At 35.5% G+C, this 20026-nt stretch overlaps 1 protein-coding gene across 4 annotated transcripts in view; it reads right to left on the reverse strand.

Moving 5' to 3' along the window:
- The window catches only part of NELL1 (neural EGFL like 1), a 934168-nt gene that overhangs the window by 199713 nt on the left and 714429 nt on the right, over window positions 1-20026 (reverse strand). The window lies entirely within an intron of this gene.

Raw genomic sequence — 20026 nt, forward strand, 5'->3', positions numbered from 1 at the left:
GACACAATTTCTGAAAGAGAGAAAGGTAGAGTTGATATAAATGAACAAGAATAGGACAATATTATGTTTCTCAAAAGTTATACTGAAAAATGTGACAATACAGTTAATCCTACAATACTCTCATGAAAAATGTTTTATATAACCTAGAATTCTATACCCATCCAAACTATCAACTAAGTAGAAAGGAAGAATAAAAACATTTTCAGATGTGCAACATTGGAACAACTTAGCTCCTATGCACTCTTCCTCAAGAAGTTAATTAAAAATCTGTTCTATAAAGATAGGGATATAATCCCAAAAAGGATAAATACGAAGGATACAGGAACAGGAGATTGAACAAAAAAGAGATGACGTTGAAAAAAAACCTGACGGAAACAGTTGTGTTGTAGACAGAAAGAGCTTCCAGTATAGAATGAAGTGGGCAGAATGTTCCGGAAAAATTTATTTCATGGAATTAACATCATAAAATATCAAATACATGTAAATGTATTGGGAGGATATAATTATTAGCAGAGAATCTGAGGTTGACTCGACATTGAGTGAATGAAAAACTGAACAAACAGCAATAACAAAATTAGGTAATCATTACATCCAGAGAAAGCAAACATTTGTGTAATAAAGAAGTAATGATAGCCAACTTCATAGTTCACCTATAAATATCGCTTACATATACATAATAAGGTAAACAGTGAATACTGATCTAGTATGTAGAGAAACGGGAAGTGTTTGGGTGTGTGTGCGGGTGTGTGTGTGTGTGTGTGTGTGTGTGTGTGTGTTCACCCACACACACTGTGGATGAGTGGTAGAAAAAAGAATTAACTCTTCATCTTCCATGGTGGGAAGTCAATAGGTAACATCTAAAACTGAAAAAACTCTAGAAATAGTAATGTAAATATATAATTATTATTATTATAGAGATGGGAAAGAAAATGTTTGACTCAGGAATAGAATAGGAGCAAGGAGTTATAGCCAATCTTATAGAACTACTTGACTTTTTTAAACTTTGTGCTTTTAAAAAGAACAGGTAGCACAATAAATAAAAGGGCCAAATACTTAAGTACTTTACAAACTACTATAACCAAATTATCAATAAGCACATACGTTCCACTATATAAGTCATTCAGTGAAGTACAAGTTAAAACTATAATATAATTACTATACTGCCAGTACGGCTAAAATGAAAATGGCAGGTAATAAGTAAGTATTGACAAAATTACGATGCAATTGGAATTCTCATTTATGGCTATTAGGAATATAAATGGGTATAACAACTTTGGGAAACTGGGCAGTATCTACTAAAACTACACCTAAGCATACCCGGCAATTCTATTCTTAGATATATAGGTATATAGAAATATATACATATGGTCACCCAAGGACATATACAACAATAGTTATTGTAGCAAAATAGCCCAAACTGGAAACAACCCATATGTCCAACAATGAAATGGATTAATACATTTTGGGATATCCACAAAATAAAATACTATTCCACAGTGAGAAATAACAAATTACAACTAATTCACAGCATGAATAAATCTTACGAATTTAATGTTGAACAAAAGGATCTGGACACAAAGAGGCCTTATAGTCTGATTCAATTTGTACAATATTTAAAAACAGGAAAACTAACCTGGGCTGTTGGAAACCAGGAGAGTGGTTCCTCTTGGTGTGCTTTTCTATATACATATTATATTTTCAAAAAGTTTGCTAACTTTTTGTGAGTTTTCCAGACCTGCTTTTCCCTCTTTCTGTACTCTTAGAATTATTTCAAGGCTTGAGAGCAGCCCTTAAGGAAAGGAGAGCAGAATGTGACATTTACTAATCCAAATTTTTACTAGATAATCATTCGCTAAAGGTTATAAGAGTTGAAGAGAGAAAGACAGAGTGACTTAAATTTAAAAGCATAAATTATTTATCAGGAATACTTCCAACAATGCAGATATTTAAGAACTTAGAAAACCAGAAACTGCCTATTTTGCCATAGATGGACATCCCAATCTCAAACCTAACAAACCGCTGTGTGATTATTAACATGTTACCTAACTCTTTCAAGCCTCAGCTTCCTCACCTATAAAAGAGAATAATAAGGGCATAGATCCTATAATCCATTTAAGTACTACAATAGTGGCTTTCACAGACCCCTCTAAAAAATACTAGCTATTGATATACTGATAGACTGAAGAGTACAATAAGGTTCTCTGCTAAGATGACCAGCAATTTGGGGGCTATTAAAATATACAAATATAAGCATAGTGTTCCTGCCATTAGAATGTACTTATCTGACTTAAAAGTAAGTTTTCGTTGAGAAAAACAAAGATGACAGTGTTCAACCAGGGAAGAATCTATAGGTATATATGAAACTAATTTTAGATGACTATTCATACATTTCCTAATTGTTGGTACAGTAGATATCTGTGAACATCTCTTCAGAAATGTTATTTCCCTCTGGTTTTTTGAATTACATTTCTCTGGGGATGTGTTATGCCATACCTTAACATGTGGGGATTTTTAAGGATAAAACATAATTGTTCATCCCTGTTGAAGAAAGAGGCATCATTGAGAGGCACATGTTGCTTTCATTCTACCTCAAGTTCAAAGCTTGGAGCAATGCAACCGAATGATTCATATTAGAATGAACTTAGATAAGTGATTTAACCTATATGAATATATTTCTTTGTGGGTAATATGGGAATTAAACTTACTTGACACTGTTTTGTTGAGATGCTCTAAAAACAAAATGTCTTTGAAAGTGTCTGTGACTGTAAAGAGCTATATATATAAATGGTAGCTATGATTGATAAAACTGTTCTCAAATAAAGAAGCTCTAGATAACAGTTTGTACCCTATGACTCTTTACTACCTACTAATTTATATTATCTACTGTTTGCTAATTAGCCTTTCTCTAATTTTGATGACAGTGTTGGGAGATACAGATTGAGAGGTTATATAACTTGATCAAGGTCACATGGTAAGTGGCAAAAAACGCCCAGCTCAAAAAGGCATACTGTGACCCCACTGCCCTGATGTAGAAATGCCCTGTGGCTACAGGTATTACAATGTCATCCTTCCGACACTTTCAATATACAACCTCCATATTAATGATTTGGCCCAAGAAAAATGAACACCTCTGTAGAAGGAAGGCTGAAGGCAGTACGGCATACCGGAAAAAAAAGCACAGAATTTTAAATACCAGACAAGAATTTAAGTTCTAGTTGTCCCCCTGTTCTTAGCTTTGCAAACATAAGCTATTTCTTTAACCCCTTAGCCTCAATTTTCTCATCTGCAAAATCAGGATGATGATAGCAATATAATCCTCATTAAACTGTTATGAGATTTTTTAAAAGATAATATAGTACCTGGAAAAATGCACTAGACACTACAAAGATCTGTACTAATAGAAAATATTACTATTATAGCAATCCCTTACAAGGAAGAGTGTATTAACTTGAGAATGATGAAGAAAGTCTCTCAGAACATCAATGCAGTGTAGATGGTATATAGGGTTACCATAGTAACACACTCAGAATTCAGAATTCAACTGAGAAAAAACACAGAAGATATGAGCTCTTGCAGTTAGTTGTCAAAACTTTTGTATTCAGCCTTGCTTTTTTGAGAAGAGTGGCAAAGGGAAGTTTTTAAAAGCCTGAGCTTTGGGGCACAAAGAGCTGTTCAAATCACAGCTCTGACACTTCCTAGTCCTATAATCTTGTGCATACTACCTTACCAGAACTTAATCTCAGTTTATCCAATAAATTAGGATAATCATTGATTCATTCATTCAATAAATATTTCTTGAGTGCAAACTGAGTTCCAGGGACTGTTCCAAGAGCTGGGCTGTAGCAGCAAACACTGACAAAAAAATCTTTGCATTCATGGTGGGTGACCATCAAGTGGGAGGAACAGATAATACACAAGATAGATCGGTGCTACATTTAGTGTCTTTAATGGTGAAAAGTGCAATAGAAAAAATGAACAGCAGGGAAATTAGGTGCTATTATCTGGGGCCAGGTTCAGTATTGCAATCTTAATGGAATGGTAGAAAATGTCTTACTAATAAGTAACATTTAAATAGAAACCTAAAAGCAGGTTAAGAAATGAATCCTAGATATATATGGAGGAAAAACATCCCCGAAAGAGAGAACACTAGGTATAAATGCCCTGAGGTATTGCTGATATGTTTGAAACATGGCCAGGGGAAGGGATGTAGAAATACGTGGTGAAATTAGACAAGCAATGTGGGGTGAAGGATGTTGGTCAATGCTTACCTTCTGGATTATGAAGATTAAGTGACATACATCAATCCTGTAGCACGAAGTCTAGCTTAAATGAAGGTCTAGCCTAAACATTAAATAAGAGCTATGTTGTTTAAATGGTTCCTTCACCATTCTGACCCTAATTTTCAGAGACTAGGGAAGTATTGCTACTGTGAAAGACACTGGGAAAAATATACATATGAAAATAAATGCAAACATCTCCAAAAGGCTAATGCATGGAATTTATGGAGAACACACAAGTGAATGCAGTATTTCCATATAGCTGGAGACCAAGAATCTGGAAAAGTTTTAGGCTTGCCCTTCAGTGTTAGCATCATTTTACTGAAACACAGTACCATAAGAATTTGCTGACAGTAAATTTAAAAGTGCTTAAAAGTGCAGTATGCAGTTCTTTAACCATTCCAATCAGATGGTCTGCTCCAAAAGAAACCGCTGGGCAATTTAAGAACCAGGAAAATACTATATCTGGCCATTCTTATCTGATCAGTGCTACGAAAGGCCACAGCTTTGTCTATGGAAGGAAGTGGGGACTCGCTTATCTTCCTGAAATGAACCTCTAGTTTATGAATATCAAGATTTTTTAAATAAGATTTTAATGCTTTTGTCATTCAGAACATGATATGCAAATCCAACATGCCCTCATTTATATATATAACACCTATATATATAATTAACACTTTGGAATGGGAAGAATGGCACCAGTAGGAAAGGAATAGAAGAAAAATAGTGTTTTGGTTTGGAGATACTCTGGGTTAATAATTATTACACAGATTCAGCAATACTTTGAAGGGGTTTTTTTTGGGGGGGGGTGATTAGAAAGGGAAGTTAAACAAATGTTGGTTGTGCTACAGGGATGGGTGGTAGGAAGAAACGGAAGAGAAAACAAGTAAACATGCAATTAAATGTAATACATTTTATGAAGGGAAAATCAAGTTGATATGGAGTGCACTGGAGGGAACCTAATCTTGAGCAAAGAGTCTGAAAAATATCTTGGAAGAAAAGCTTACAATCTATGTGAGAACATAGGAAAAGATGGGACTGCGTATTATGGGAAGAAGAAGGAAACTAGAGAAAGAAAAACAGAGTTGCTTTGATAAAATTTTACAGTGTTTAGTGGAGGAGGAATATTGATTAAAAGTTAAAATGGAAAAGGTACTCAGAGCGAGTCATTGATGCTATTGTAAGAAGGTTGGTGTTTATAACGAAAGCACTGGAAAAGATTAAATTTTTTCAGCAGGGAGACGTTTTGATTATAGTTATATTTTATAAGGATTATACTGGCTGCAATGCAGGAAGAACATTTTTGTGAGGGAGGAGCAAGACTGGGGATTTGAAGACTTGTCTTCTGAAATCATTTCAGGCAAAAAACAACTATAAGTGGTTTATACTAGGAGGTAGGATGGAGGAAAAAAAGAAAATGCACTTTAGTGATTGAATGGAAAACTGAGGGAGAAGGAGACGTCAGGGATAACTCTGGCTACATATGATCCAAAAATATCAGGAATGCAGGCATGTGATTGACAACAATATTTTTTTCATCCTTCCCAAGACGTATCATAACTATTGTGGCTTTGGAGACTAATACAAAACTAAAAGAGTTTCTTCTTGTTAAATTGTCTACTTTTTCAGTAAATGTTTCACGCAGTTCCTGTGTGCTAGGCACTACCCTGGCCTCCAGAAATACAATGGCAGACAGAACCCCTGCCCTCCTGGAGTTGATATTCTGGCTGGGCAGTGAAGCCATATGAAAAGTACTATTGTGTCAGAGAGTGATAAAGGCTCCGAAGAACAATAACACAGCAATGGGGAGGAGGAAATGTATTATTTTAGATAGGGGTCAGGACCTGTCTGAGGAGGTAATGTTTGTGCAGAAACCTTTTTCACAGGAGGGAGGTGACAGTGAAAATATCTGAGGGAAGAACATTCCAAGCAAACAAAGCAGTAAGGAAAACACGGTGTGAGTTGGTTGAAGGTAAATAAGTTAAAAAATGATAATAAAATAAAATAATTTTTAAAAAGTAAGGAAAATATAACTGACATGTTCTAGGAAAACCAAGAAGACAATTATGGCCAGAAAAAGAGGATAAAAAGTGAGGGAGAGCACACTGAACGGTGAGGACAAACAAATTTCATAGGTAGGTGGGCCCAGAGTAACTAGGGCATTATAGGCCATTGTAATAATTTTGACTTTTATGCAGTGAAAATGGGGAGTTATAAAGAATGTGAAGCAAAGGAATGACAAGATATAACTTAGGTTTCAATAATGTCCCTTTGGCTACTATGTTAAAAGGAGACTATAGGTGCATAACAGTGGAAGGAAGATGAGTTAGGAGATTTTTTGCCATCATCTAGATTAGAGCTTATGACGTAAAAAGCAACGTAAAAGGGTGACACCAGTGGAGATCATACGAAGTTGGGATTTAAGATATATTTTAAAAGCTAAGCCAAAGGTTTTGAATATGCAGTGCAAAATAAAGAAATCACGGATGATTTCAAGACCTCAGCCCAGAGAGTGTGAAAGATTCTAGTTTGCCATCAAATGTAATGAAAGAAGACTTGGAAGAAGCAGTATGAGTCTGTGGCCATACCACCTTTAACATGCCCGATCTTGTCTGATCTTGAGAACCCAAGGGTCAGGCCTGATTGGTACTGGCTAGTTAGTAACATGGGGTTTTGTAGAATTAAAAAAAAAAAGCAATTTGAAGGGGGAAAATCAGGACTATTCTGGATTATTGGAAACAATAACTAATTTTTCTATTATTTTTATTAATATCATGCTTATGATCAATATGTAAATCTGTATGTGTGTAATAGGCAAAGAGAATATCCCAAACAAAAGCTCAGAGGTCTGAAAAATTAAAAGCTCATTTCAGTGACTTGAAGTAGTTTAGAATGGGCTGCAGCTTAAGATTTCTTTAAAGAGGAGGGGCGCGGTGGCTCACGCCTGTAATACCAGCACTTTGGGAGGCCGAGGTGTGCGGATCAGGAGGCCAGGAGATCAAGACCATCCTGGCTAACACGGCGAAACCCTTTCTCTACTAAAAAAATACAAAAAAAAAAAAAAAAAAAGAAAATTAGCCGGGCCTAGTGGTGGGCGCCTGTAAGTCCCAGCTACCCCGGAGACTGAGGCAGGAGAATGGCGTGAACCCGGGAGGCGGAGCTTGCAGTGAGCCAAGATCACGCCACTGCACTCCAGCCTGGGTGACAGAGCGAGACTCCGTCTCAAAAATAATAATAAATAAATAAATAAATAAATAAATAAATAAATAAATGAGATTTCTTTAAGGAGAAGTAGGAGATAAAGCTGGAGAGGGAGGAAGAGGCCCAATTATGGAAGTCTTTAGATTTTATGCTATGGAAGTTGGACTTTATCTTTTAAGCACTGAGGAGGTACTGAAGTGTTTTTCTTAGTAAGATATTCTTTAATCTTTCTGGATCTCCCCTCATGGACTTAATCTCTTTAGCTAAAATTGCTGCCACCCACAGATAACTTCAAGGTCTCTGTTAAACTGGAAAATGCTTTAAAACCACATTAGCTCAAAAAACCAAAAACTGCTTATCGTTTCAGACACTACCATAATAAATGCATAGATCTTGCTGTGTGATTAATCAATTCATCATAATTCGTATCTAAGTGAATGTTTTCAGGAACTACTTTTTCTGATCATTCAGTGAGTCCTACTAGGAGCAAATGATGCAAATCCTAAGAGTTCTATTCCTTCTGAGTTAGGCTATTGGCTTCAATTCGCCTTTTTCCACATGATTTAGTGTAGTGCATATTCTTGGATACAAAGACTTATGGCTAGTTAGTAGGTAAAGTTTGTAACTTCTGGGCTCCAGTTGCTCACAGTTTCACAGAAAGCTAGATTTCCTTCCTATTTATCCTTTGTGTTTAAAGTTACAGTGGTGTTTGTATTTCCCAGGATACAGGATTAAAAATGAGGATATGAACCAAACTCTTGGCTTTCACAGTTCAGTAGTGTGTGCTTGCTTGGTGAGAAGCAAGATCTGCTTGTCATCTAGTCAAGAATTATTTTCTGCATTACTAAATAGACAAAGTAATCCCTAACAGCCTTTATTTATTTGACAGAGAATGCCAATCTGTTTAAAAGATTGGCTCCCTTCGTTAATGGTAAAGTTACAAAGGGCCCTGTGGAAAGGTGGACTGACAAAACTATTAGAAATAGACAAAAATTTCTATTCTATTCTTGTTAATGACTTTTCTTCCCCATTCTTGATATAATATACTTTAGGTGTCTTTTTAATAAGGTTTGAATTAGAGTTATTACAACTTCAGATCTATAAAATGAAAAGACTGTGAAATGAAAAATGTGAAATTGAGGGTCCTTGTCTATACTCATTCATTTATCAATGTTTATTGAATTCAAATGTAATGTAACAAGATATAAAAATCTTGATTTTTCCCATGCCACAGTTTTGATAGACAATAATGTAATAGTTGTTAAGGACTTCTAAGTCCCAAAGTTGGGTGCTAAACTATGTTTACAACACTTGTAAAAATCAATTGTGCCTGCATTAACCATTAGTCACCTTCCACATATTTGGATGATTACTCCAATTTTACATGGAAAAGCTGAGGTTGTCCCTATTCACATGGCTGATGAGTAGTGGAATCTGAGAATAGAATCCAGGTTTCCTGATGCCAAATTGAGAATTAGAATGTTTGCCTTTCTTCAATTTGAGGAATCAATGAAGAACTAAGAAAATATTTGTAAAAGGATAAGTGGGGTAGCCTTTTGAATGAGATCTCAACTCCTCCTATGTACAAAGAGTCACCCATGCTATCAATAATACAGTGAGAACTTGGTGTTAAATCTTCAATTTTAACTCCAAGAGATGAGAAGTAAACAATAGCAAAAAAAAAAAAAAAAAAAAAATCCCTTCCAGGGACCATACCCAGGTTAAACATGCCACTATTCCAGGTGCTGAACTAGCTCACTCTTTCCCCAGAGCAGAACTCTATTGCATAAATTAATTTTTGTTAGCTTAATAAGACGTTACATAAAATGTTTGTGGGAACAGAGAGAATATGAGCTGGAAAGATGATACAAGTAAAATCACTTTACACTTGAATTCTACAGTGAGAGGCTGTAAGAACTAATAGAAGAACGAGAGAGACTTCAGTAGCAAAAGATAAATATAAGACATGGCTTTACTGTTTACCTGCTGAGTATCCTCGGGCAAGCAGCCTATTATTTCTGAGTCTCAATTTTATCCCCTGGTTAATTAAAGTTATCAGTAGCTACAATTTCTAGACACTGACTGTGTTCCAGGTTTTCTACTAGGTGTTTTAAGTACAATATCTCATTTAATCTCACAATAAAATTATGTAGTAAGTAATATCAACATCTGTTTTCTTTTTTGGGTGGCAAACTGACACTTAGAAACGTTAAGTATATCTGATCCAGTGTTACAGAGCCGGGTAAATAGTGGCAGCTTAATTAAAACTAAGCTATTGTGACTTCAGATATTGTGATTTGCCCCCCTTTTTTGTTTACTCTTTTCTTGCCTTAGGCACAAAAACGTTGAAAGGAATATGTAAAACAATGCACATGATCAAATAAGATATTACGGCTCATTACTCACAGGAAAACGTAATTTATTTTACCTCCTGTATAATCTGTTAGGTTTAACTGCCCTTGGGCACAGACAAAATGATCAAGAGGTAGCAGATTACAAAGCAAAGTGTATGAAATTTGGATTCATACAAAGTGTATGTAATACATGGGTTAGAATCCCAACCTGACTACTTACTTGCTGAATGACACTTACACATGTCCTCATATATGTCCAAAAGGATAAAAGTAACTCCCTCACAGGAAATAATAAATGCAAAAGTTTGGGGTTCACAATAGATGTACAGTAGATTAATGTAAATTTCACTTCACAGAGGCAGATTTAGTATCAAAACTCAGACCTCTGATCATCAATACAGTAGTCTTTTCAGTATACCAGACAGCATCTTTATTTTCTCATTCAAATTCTTATTTGTGAAAAAAAGACATGGATGTTTCCAGTTAATTGAAATGACTTGAAAATGTGCTCTTTGTCTGGACAATGAGACTAAAAATTGCTGGAGATATTTTTCCATAGGTCTGCAACCTGGAAAAATGAAAATCTTCACAGGATCAACGACAGGGTTGTGAAATAGCTCCAAGTGGCTCTAAGAATTGCATGTCAACCCCATTTTTTATCCAACGGAAGTATGCCAGATGTTTAGCAGAGATGTCATTCAAGAAGGAAGAAAAACGTTGAGTGGGTAGAACTGAAGAGATGAAAGGGGTACTGAACAGGGCAAGACTTCTCAGCTGTTCTAAACATGATCACATTCTCTCAGTCTTAGCAGGTTTAAGCTACTCTCATCTTCTAGTTTGATGTCTCTTCTGCCATTCTTAATTTCTGGAAACATCCAGGACAGGAAGTTCTTCAAACCATATTCGCATCTACCTGACTTTAATAGAATTTTAAAAAAGCATTTGCAACCCTCCTTTTACTAGTGGGTTCAACTAGATGGGCAATGCAGAGAAACCTCAAATCATCATATTTCTCTTTTTCAATGATGTCATAGAAACCCTGCTTACTCCTTTCTGAGCATCAGGCACAAGAAAAGAAGCAACATTGATGATAGAAGTTGCCATTTACTGAGCAAGTATCATGTGCCAGACAACCTGAGAAAGCTCAAATTGAGAAAAGTTAAATAATTATCCGGTCTGCTAGGGATGTAAATATGTACTTTTGCATTCATTTCCCCCCAGATGCCCTTGTCATGGTCCTGTGATAACTGGAGAGGAAATGGAAGAAATATTTTATTCTCTGTTATGGGAAGGGAGTAAGTATTCACCTTCTTAAAAATTCTTAAAATCTCCCCCAGTAACAGGGATGGGTAAAGCAATTATCAATAGATGGATGCTGATAGGGATCTCTCAAAATACAGGCAAGATTTAAAATATGAAAGAGCACAGAAGTCTTTGTTTCTGATCATTCTTTTTACCTGGTAAATTGACAATATACCTCAGGCAAACTATTACTCTCTGTCTACATATCTGCAAGTCCATGGGGCACAGAAAAGATAGTAGAATAAATTTTTCTGCAAAAAATTTTCCTTTAGAAAAGGTTAAAAAAATCCCAAGTAACTGAGAAATATTTTGACTGTTATGTTCTCTTTATTTTAAGCTTTTAAAAATCATTTGTTATTATAAACATAATTTAAATGTATTATTTTAAAAATTAGAAAATTGGAAAATCATATAAGCAAAACAGGAAAATAATAAATACTCAAAATTATATTGTGAATGAACAAAGCTGTTCAAAGTTGTTTGCCTTTTACTGATCTCCCTAAATATTCTTGATCAGATACTTACTATATTTCAAAAACACTTGGATAGTGTGGGAGGTTCAAAGCTTATGAGAGTTTATTTAATAATAGTTACAGTAAATGAACCTATTCCTGAACAAATGTGGAGGAAAACGTCAAGGTCTGCTATTTTTATAACATCAGCACATTTTTTCCAATTATTTTATACTAGACTGTGCTCTAGCCTACACCTTGGGTAGTCGTGTCCAGTTCTTACAGTCTGATTCACAAATCACTGGTTATAGATACCTGATATCTATACAACTGTATTTAAACACTCTAAAATCATATAATATATAATGGGGAAATGTAGTATAATTGGCAGGCTTGTCTGTACCAATATAAATAAGTAACTTGATTTACAACCCAGTCTAATTTCCTACCAAAAAATAATGATTAATTGAGTGGCTTTGTAATACAGAAAGCATTTCAGTGCAAATTCTCCTTAAAATGTACAAGTGTTGGCTGGGTACACTGTGGGAGGCTGAGGCAGGTGGATCTCATTAGGCCAGGAGTTTGAGACCTGCCTGGTCAACATGGCAAAACCCCGTCTCTACTAAAAATACAAAAATTAGCCAGGTGTGGTGGAGAACATCTGTAATCCCAGCTACTCGGGAGGCTGAGGCACAAGAATCGCTTGAACCCGGGAGGCGGAGGATGCAGTGAGCCAAGATCGCACCACAGCACTCCAGCCGGGGTGATGGAGTGAGATTCCATCTCAGAAAAAAAAAAAAAACAAAGATGTTACAAGTGTGTGTGGTGTGTGCATCTAAGTCTTATACTATAAGACGAATTCTTTTATTGTTACATACATTTAAATTTTTCTTCTAAGAAAGAGGATTGGTATACTATCTTCCTTTAGGAGAACACAAGGTTTGGAGTCACATGTTCCTTGGGTGGAGTCGGAGCATCATGTTTATTCCACCATTGAGAGAGGGCGAACACAGAGCAGGCTGAGTTTCCACACCAACCTGGTTCCTAAGACTACAAGAAGGTGTGCCTCTCATAGCACATGATGGATATCAGCCAGTCTCTAGCTCTTGAATGGGTAAGCATTTTCTAATCACAGGAAACCCTAAGTACTTCTAAAAATGTTCAGGAGATGATTAAAAGTGTTTTTCTTGTCAAAAAATGCTTATAATTTTCATATTATCAAATAACACTGAGCCATTATTACCTATAAAATATATATATACACATACATACGCATATTTTTTAAAAGAGACTTTTAAAAAGGCTACATCTAGACCACGAGTTCTTAATGGGATGAGATTTTGTCTCCCAGGGGATATCTGGCAATGTCTGGAGACTTTTTCTTTAATCTTACTAGAGACTTTTTTAAAGTTTTACTTAATTTTGAATATTCTCACCACAAAGAAATGACAAGTGTTTAAGGTGATAGGTATGAAAACATTTTTGATGGTCACAACTGGAGGTGTACTACTAATTACATTTCATGAATAGAATCCAGGGATGACGCTAAACATCCTACAATGCATAAGATAGCCCTCCACAACAAAGAATTATCTGTTCTAAAATGTCAATAGTGTCTTCTAGGTTAAGAAATCCTGATCTATGACATTACAATCTGATACCACAGAAATACAAAAGATCCGCACAGGCTATTATGAACACCACTACACACACAAACCAGAAAATCTAGAGGAAATGGATGAATTCCTGGAAACACATCTCCCAATACTGAATCAGAGAGAAATTGAAATGCTGAATAGACCAATATCAAGTTCCAAAACTGAATTTATAATAAAATCCTACCATGCAAAAATGTCCTGGACCAGATGGATTCACAGTCAAATTCTACCAGACATACAAAGAGCTGACCAATTCTATTAAAACTATTCCAAAAAAATCAAAGAAAGGGACTCTTCCCTAACTCATTGTACAAAGACAGCATCACCCTAATAGCAAAACCTGACAAAGGTACAATGAAAAAATAAAACTAAAGGCCAATGTGCCTGATGAACATAGATGTAAAAATTCTCAACAAAATATTAGCAAACTGTATTCAATGGGATATGAAAAAGTCAACTCACCATGATCAAATAAGCTTCATTGCTGGGATGCGAAGTTGGTTCAACATATACAAATCAATAAATGTTATTCACTACATAAACAGAATTAAAACTGAAAACCATATGATTATCTCCATAGATGCAGAAAATGCTTTTGATAAAATCCAATATCTCTTCATGATGAAAACTCTCAACAGACTAGCCATTGTAGGAACACACCTCAAAATAATAGGATCCATCTATGACAAACCCACAGCCAACATCATACTGAATGGGCAAAAACTGGAAGCATTCCCCTTGAGAACTGGAACAAGACAAAGATGTTCACTCTCACCACTCCCAGTCAACATGGTATTGGAGGTGCTAACCAGAGCAATATGACAAGAGGAAGAAATAAAAGACAGCCTATTAGGAAAAGAAAAAGTCAAACTGTCTCTCTCCATGCACAATATAATCCTATATCTAGAAAGCCCTAAAGACTGCCAAAAAGCTCCTGGAACTGGTAAATGACTTCAGTAAAGTTTCAGGATAGAAAATCAATGTAAAAAAATTAGAAGCATTTCTATACACCAATAACTTTCAAACTGACAGCCAAATCAAGAATGCAATTCCATTTACAATAGTCACACAAAAATATACCTCAAAATATATCTAACCAAGGAGGTGAAATACTTCTACAAGGAGAACTACAAAGCACTGCTATAATAAATCATAGATGGCACAAACAAATGAGAAAACATTCCATGCTCATGATTGGAAGAATCAATATCATTAAAATGGCCATACTGCCCAAAGCAACCTACAAAATTCAATGTTTTTCCTATCAAACTACCGATGTAATTTGTCACTGAACTAGAAAAAACCATTCTAAAATTCATTTGGAACCAAAACAAAAAGACTGCATAGCCAAAGCAATGCTAAGCATAAGAAACAAAGCTAGAGGCATCACACACTACCTGACATCAAACTATATTATATGGCTACAATAACCAAAACAGCATGGTACTTGTAAAAAAAGACAAAGAGACCAATGGAACAGAACAGAGAACCCAGAAATAAAGCTGCACACCCACAGCCATCTGATCTTTAATAAAGCTGACAAAAATAAGCAGTGGGAAAAAGACTCCCTATTCAATAAATGGTGCTGAGATAGCTGGCTAGCCATATGCACAAGAATAAAACTGGACTCCTGCCTTTCACCATATACAAAAATTTAACTCAAGATGGATTAAAGAATTAAATATAAGACCTCAAACTATAGAATCCTATAAAAAATCTAGAAAACACCACTATGGCCATCAGCCTCGGGAAATAATTTATGCCTAACTCTTCATAAGCAACTGCAACAAAAACAAAAATTGACAACTAGGTCTTAATTCAACCAAAGAGCTTCTGCACAGCAAAATAAACTATCAACAGAGTAAGCAGACAACCTACAGAATGGGAGAAAATCTTCACAAACTATGCATCCAACAAAGGTCTAATATTCAGAATATATAAGGAACATAAGCAATTCAACAAGCAAAAACAAATAACCCCATTAAAAAACTGGCAAAAGACATGAACAAACACTTCTCACAAGATGACAGACATACAAGCAGCCAACAAACATATAAAGCAATTCTCATTACTAATCATTGGAGAAATAAAAATCAAAACCACAGTGAAATACCATCTCACACCAGTCAGAATGGCTATTATTAAAAAGTCAAAAAACAACAGATGCTGGTGAGGCTGCACAGAAAAGGGAACACTTACACATTGTTGGTGGGAATGTAAATCAGTTTAGCTACTGTGTAAAGCAGTTTGGAGATATCTCAAAGAACTCAAAATATCATTTGACCCAGAAATCCCATTACTGGATATATACCCAAAATAAAACAAATCTTTCTACCAAAAAGACACACGCACTCACATATTCATTGCAGCACTATTCACTGTAGACATTCACAAATATATAGAATCAATCTAAGCGCTCAATAGTGGAGCGGATAAAGAAAATATGGTACATATACACCATGGAATACGAAACAGTAATAAAAAGAATGAAATAATGTCCTTTGCGGAAACATGGATGAAATTGGAAGCCATTATTCTAAGTGAATTAACACAGGAACAGAAAACCAAGTACCTCATGTTCTGACTAATAAGTGGGAGCGAAACATTAGGTAAATGTGGACATAAAGATGGCAATGATAGAAACTGGGAACTACTAGAGTGGGAAAGGAGAAGGGGCAAGGGCTGGAAAACTACTGAGTACTGTTCTCAGTACCTAAGTGACAGGATTACTCATCTTATATCTAGGATTTTATTGCATCATGCAATATACACAGGTAAGAAACCTGTTCATGTAACTCCTGAATCTAAAATAAAAGTTGAAAAAAGGATTAAGAACAGACATTAGGATCCACCTACATTCACATTCATAAACTCCTGCCTTCTTCCTTCTTCTCTGTTTGGATGTGCAAGTCCACACCTGCATGTGCACACACAGGCGCCTTTACACACACACACACAGAGTCAGTTCCACACAGTCTGGTAACTGAATCCCATTCTGTGGCTGTTCAACGTCAGATAAGTAAGCAATACATCTTGTTCCATGATCAAAAGTATAAGCTGTAGGGAGTCAAAGACTAAAACCAGAAAATTTCAAGGGAAGTTTGAGAGGTATGGAAAAGGTTCCAAAACAAGGAGTTTAAAATCAGAGCCAAGGTTTGTGAATAAATAACAGGGTTCGCGGTGTGGCGGTTTTAAAATATGCCCACAAATACTTTGACAATCCTTTTTTTTTTAAGAGGTGGTGCCTAATTCCTCTCCCCCTTGATTGTGGGCTGGAATGAGTCTCCTCTAAGGAATAGAATATGGCCAATGTGAAAACTCGATCAACATTTGATCGAGTCACAAAAAGCATTATAGCTTCCTCCTTGCTTTCACTCTCTTTCTCATCACTTGACGTGGAGGATTCCAGTGGTCATGTCATAAGGCCACTCACATAGACTGTAGAGAGGCTCACAAAATGAGAAACTGAGGCCTCCTGCCAATCGCCACAAGAGTGAGCCATCTTGGAAACAAACTCCCCAACCTTCAGACAATTACTGGCCCAGTCAACATCTTGACTGCAATCTCATAAAAGTCCCTGAGCTAGAACCACTCAGCTAAGCTGCTCTCAAATTTCAAACCACAGAAACTATGAGATAATAAACATTTGTTATTTTAAGCCACTAAAATAAATAGAAATCCTGATCTAGACATAGCCCCATATTTCGTATTTAATCTATCCTTCTTGTTGCTTGCAAATTTGCAAATGAAAATACCAAATAGAAAACTTAGTCTCACATACTTCTTAGAGGGTGATTTTCTGCTGTTTTGTGGCAGTTAACATACATTTGGATTTAGTGTAGCTCTTTGATTTTACATGTGAAAATTCTCTAGGAGGACTTTGCGTTGTTTCATGCTGCTTTGTGGGTGTCTACATTACATCAGTGTGGTATTCTGTCCTTTTAGATCTTAGCCAGGTTGAGAAGAGAGCATTTGCCAGCAGCCCTTTTCCATCCTAAGAGTGGAAAAACTACTACCCTTACTGATTCTTCACTCATCTTTCTCTTTACACATCTCCATGCTAATTGTAAAACTAAATCAAACTAAGCACACAGAGAAGGAAGTTGAAGGATAGGAGAAGAACTAGAATTATACGTTGTTTAGAAACCAAAGGAGGCAAAATGTTTGCTCAAGAGGGGGTTATGAAAAGTTTAAGGTTACTGAAATGCCATCAATGGAAAGTAAATGCAGAGTTGTTCATCTGTGTGTTACATACCAAACACAAGCGGGAATATTAACATCAGATAGGAATTTTCTTTAACAAATTATTTAAATGATTTTACTAAGTGTACTTGAATTTCGAAAGGATGAATATTGCAAGCAATGAATAAAACCAATAACTAGGGGGATAAAAGAACATGCTTAAGACTAAACATAAGTGGATTCTATATAGCTCAAATGGGACCATTTACTTAGTCTTAAAATTAAAATAAATCACATGAAAGATTTAGTGTAATCATGCCACAAGACATTCACAATTCATTTGCATTTTTCCTTTGGCACTATGAGTCTCAAGGCATCTAGCACAACTATTCGAAGGCAAATAGACTTATTTAATGTTTATTGCTAATGATCAACATGACAAAATAACTCAGACAAGATAATGGCTCAGATTTTCTGTGTTAAGCCCATAATTTATTTAGATCCCTTGCGCACAAATGACTGATAAATATGTACTTTATTCATTCCATGAAAAATCTGATAGAATTTGAGTAATGGCCAATATTAAGTGGAATGACTTTGCTACAGATGAAGTATAGCATTAAATGCAGAGAAACCTTGTTTTATTTTATTGTATTTTTTCCCTTTATGATGGTTGTGCAAGAGTTCAAGAATACATAATTCTCCATGTTAACTTTAATATTTACATAGGGACCCATGCTTGCCTATCTCTGTCTAACTTTTTCCCTGGTCTTGATTTTCTCCTTTATATTTTTCTGACTCCACATGACGAACCAGACTGTAAGCACTGATGCAATCACTCACTTACTGAGCAGAGAAAAGGACAAAGGACAAATCAAGAAGGCATGAGACACCATAATCAGTTCTTCCTGGTCTGCCACTGATCACAGGCCCTGGTCTAAGGTAATGTTTCCCTCCAGTTATTTGTAATGTAAGAAAATAAGAATGTTACAGTAGTTGCTAGTTGCTATGGTTAAATATCCTGAGGTGCTTGGTGAAAATGAAGATTCGTGAAACCACCCCCTGATATTCCATCTAGTTTGGAGAGGTGGCCCAAGAATATACATTTTAATAAAAAATCCATGTAGTATCCTTGAAAAACCCATGCAAGGTTTGATAACACAGGCTTTGTGGGATACAACTATGTTTTATTCTCAGTGCTAATAATTGCATAAGTTACTTACACTAGCTAAACTTTAGTTTGATTACATATAAGAGTAGTAATATCTACCTCCTTCGTTTAATATTAAAATATTAATTTAAAAATCCTAACAATTATTGCATAATAAATGGCATATCATTAGTAGTAGTATCCATGATTATTGACATTATCATTATCACCATTCTGTCCCCATTAATTCTGTGTATTCGGTTTAGGGAATACAGCAGTTCTACCGGAAGCAGTAAGAAATCTTTTTTTTCTTTTTCATTTTAAAAAACCTACTTAAAATTAAATGTAGTGCAGTAAAGACATGTGTCCTAAGTTACCCTTAAATTTCTTAGCTTTTAGCAAGAATTCTTTAGCTCTATGTGGTAATTCTCTTGGGCTGCTCAAAGGTAGTACATGGCTCTTTCATATTTTTTTAATAAAAAACAATTATTTGATAAATTTTTTAGTTGTTGATAATGTCAGAAAATACAGAAACAGTGGTGCAAATATTGTTCACTGATTTCCTTATTGAACAATTTTAGTTACCTTTTGACATGCATTTAAAAGGATTAGGCTGCCTCATAAATATACAGGCAGTGCAATGTAATAGGTTGGTCAGGGTGAGATATAATAAATGTGCACATTTAAAAAATGTTATCTAAATTCAGAAGCTTCTAAATATGAAGGAAAGGAAACAAAAGCTTTGCTTATATCTCTGGCACCAGACAAAGACACCTCCCCATTCATGTAATAATAAGGATAATAAATACGACATCCTATTTCCATTTTTCTATGCTATGATATGAAAAGCAGTAAGTGTGACATTCCAGAGTCAGAAAAAAAACACAATGCAGTGATTTTACCCTAACAAAACACATGGAAAAACAAACTAAAATATTACTTTTACGTGTCATAATCCCCTTGTTTGTACTGACACATACATTGGCACTGAACATCAAATTTCACTTGTACACAAATAGGAGGACTTCTCCAATCAATAAGAGAGTTGGATTTCGCCAAATAGTGCCAAATGTAAACACAACATTTATTGCAAATAGAAAGTTGCACATAATGTAATCTTACTTACACTAATTGGCTTATATTATCAGATCTATGAATGATAATGTTCTTAATAAACCAATATTAGAATAAAATCTGAAGCACACCAATAAACCTGCTGTTGGAGTTATTTAATGTGGTTTTACACAAGGAGCATGTGCTGCTAATTTAGATTCCGTTGACACAGCAGATTGTTATAATTCTAATAACTGTGTGTGATGCTACCCAATAGATGATAAGTGAGGCAGGTCAGTTCATCAGGCTTTATCTCTAATTAGTACTAAAAACGCACGCTGAGCTATAGCAGAGAAAAGACTTGACCTTGCTAAATTACACGCGTCGGAGGGAAGGC

The sequence above is a fragment of the Theropithecus gelada genome, chromosome 14 (genome assembly GCF_003255815.1).
Source record: "Theropithecus gelada isolate Dixy chromosome 14, Tgel_1.0, whole genome shotgun sequence".
Lineage (NCBI taxonomy): Eukaryota > Metazoa > Chordata > Mammalia > Primates > Cercopithecidae > Theropithecus > Theropithecus gelada.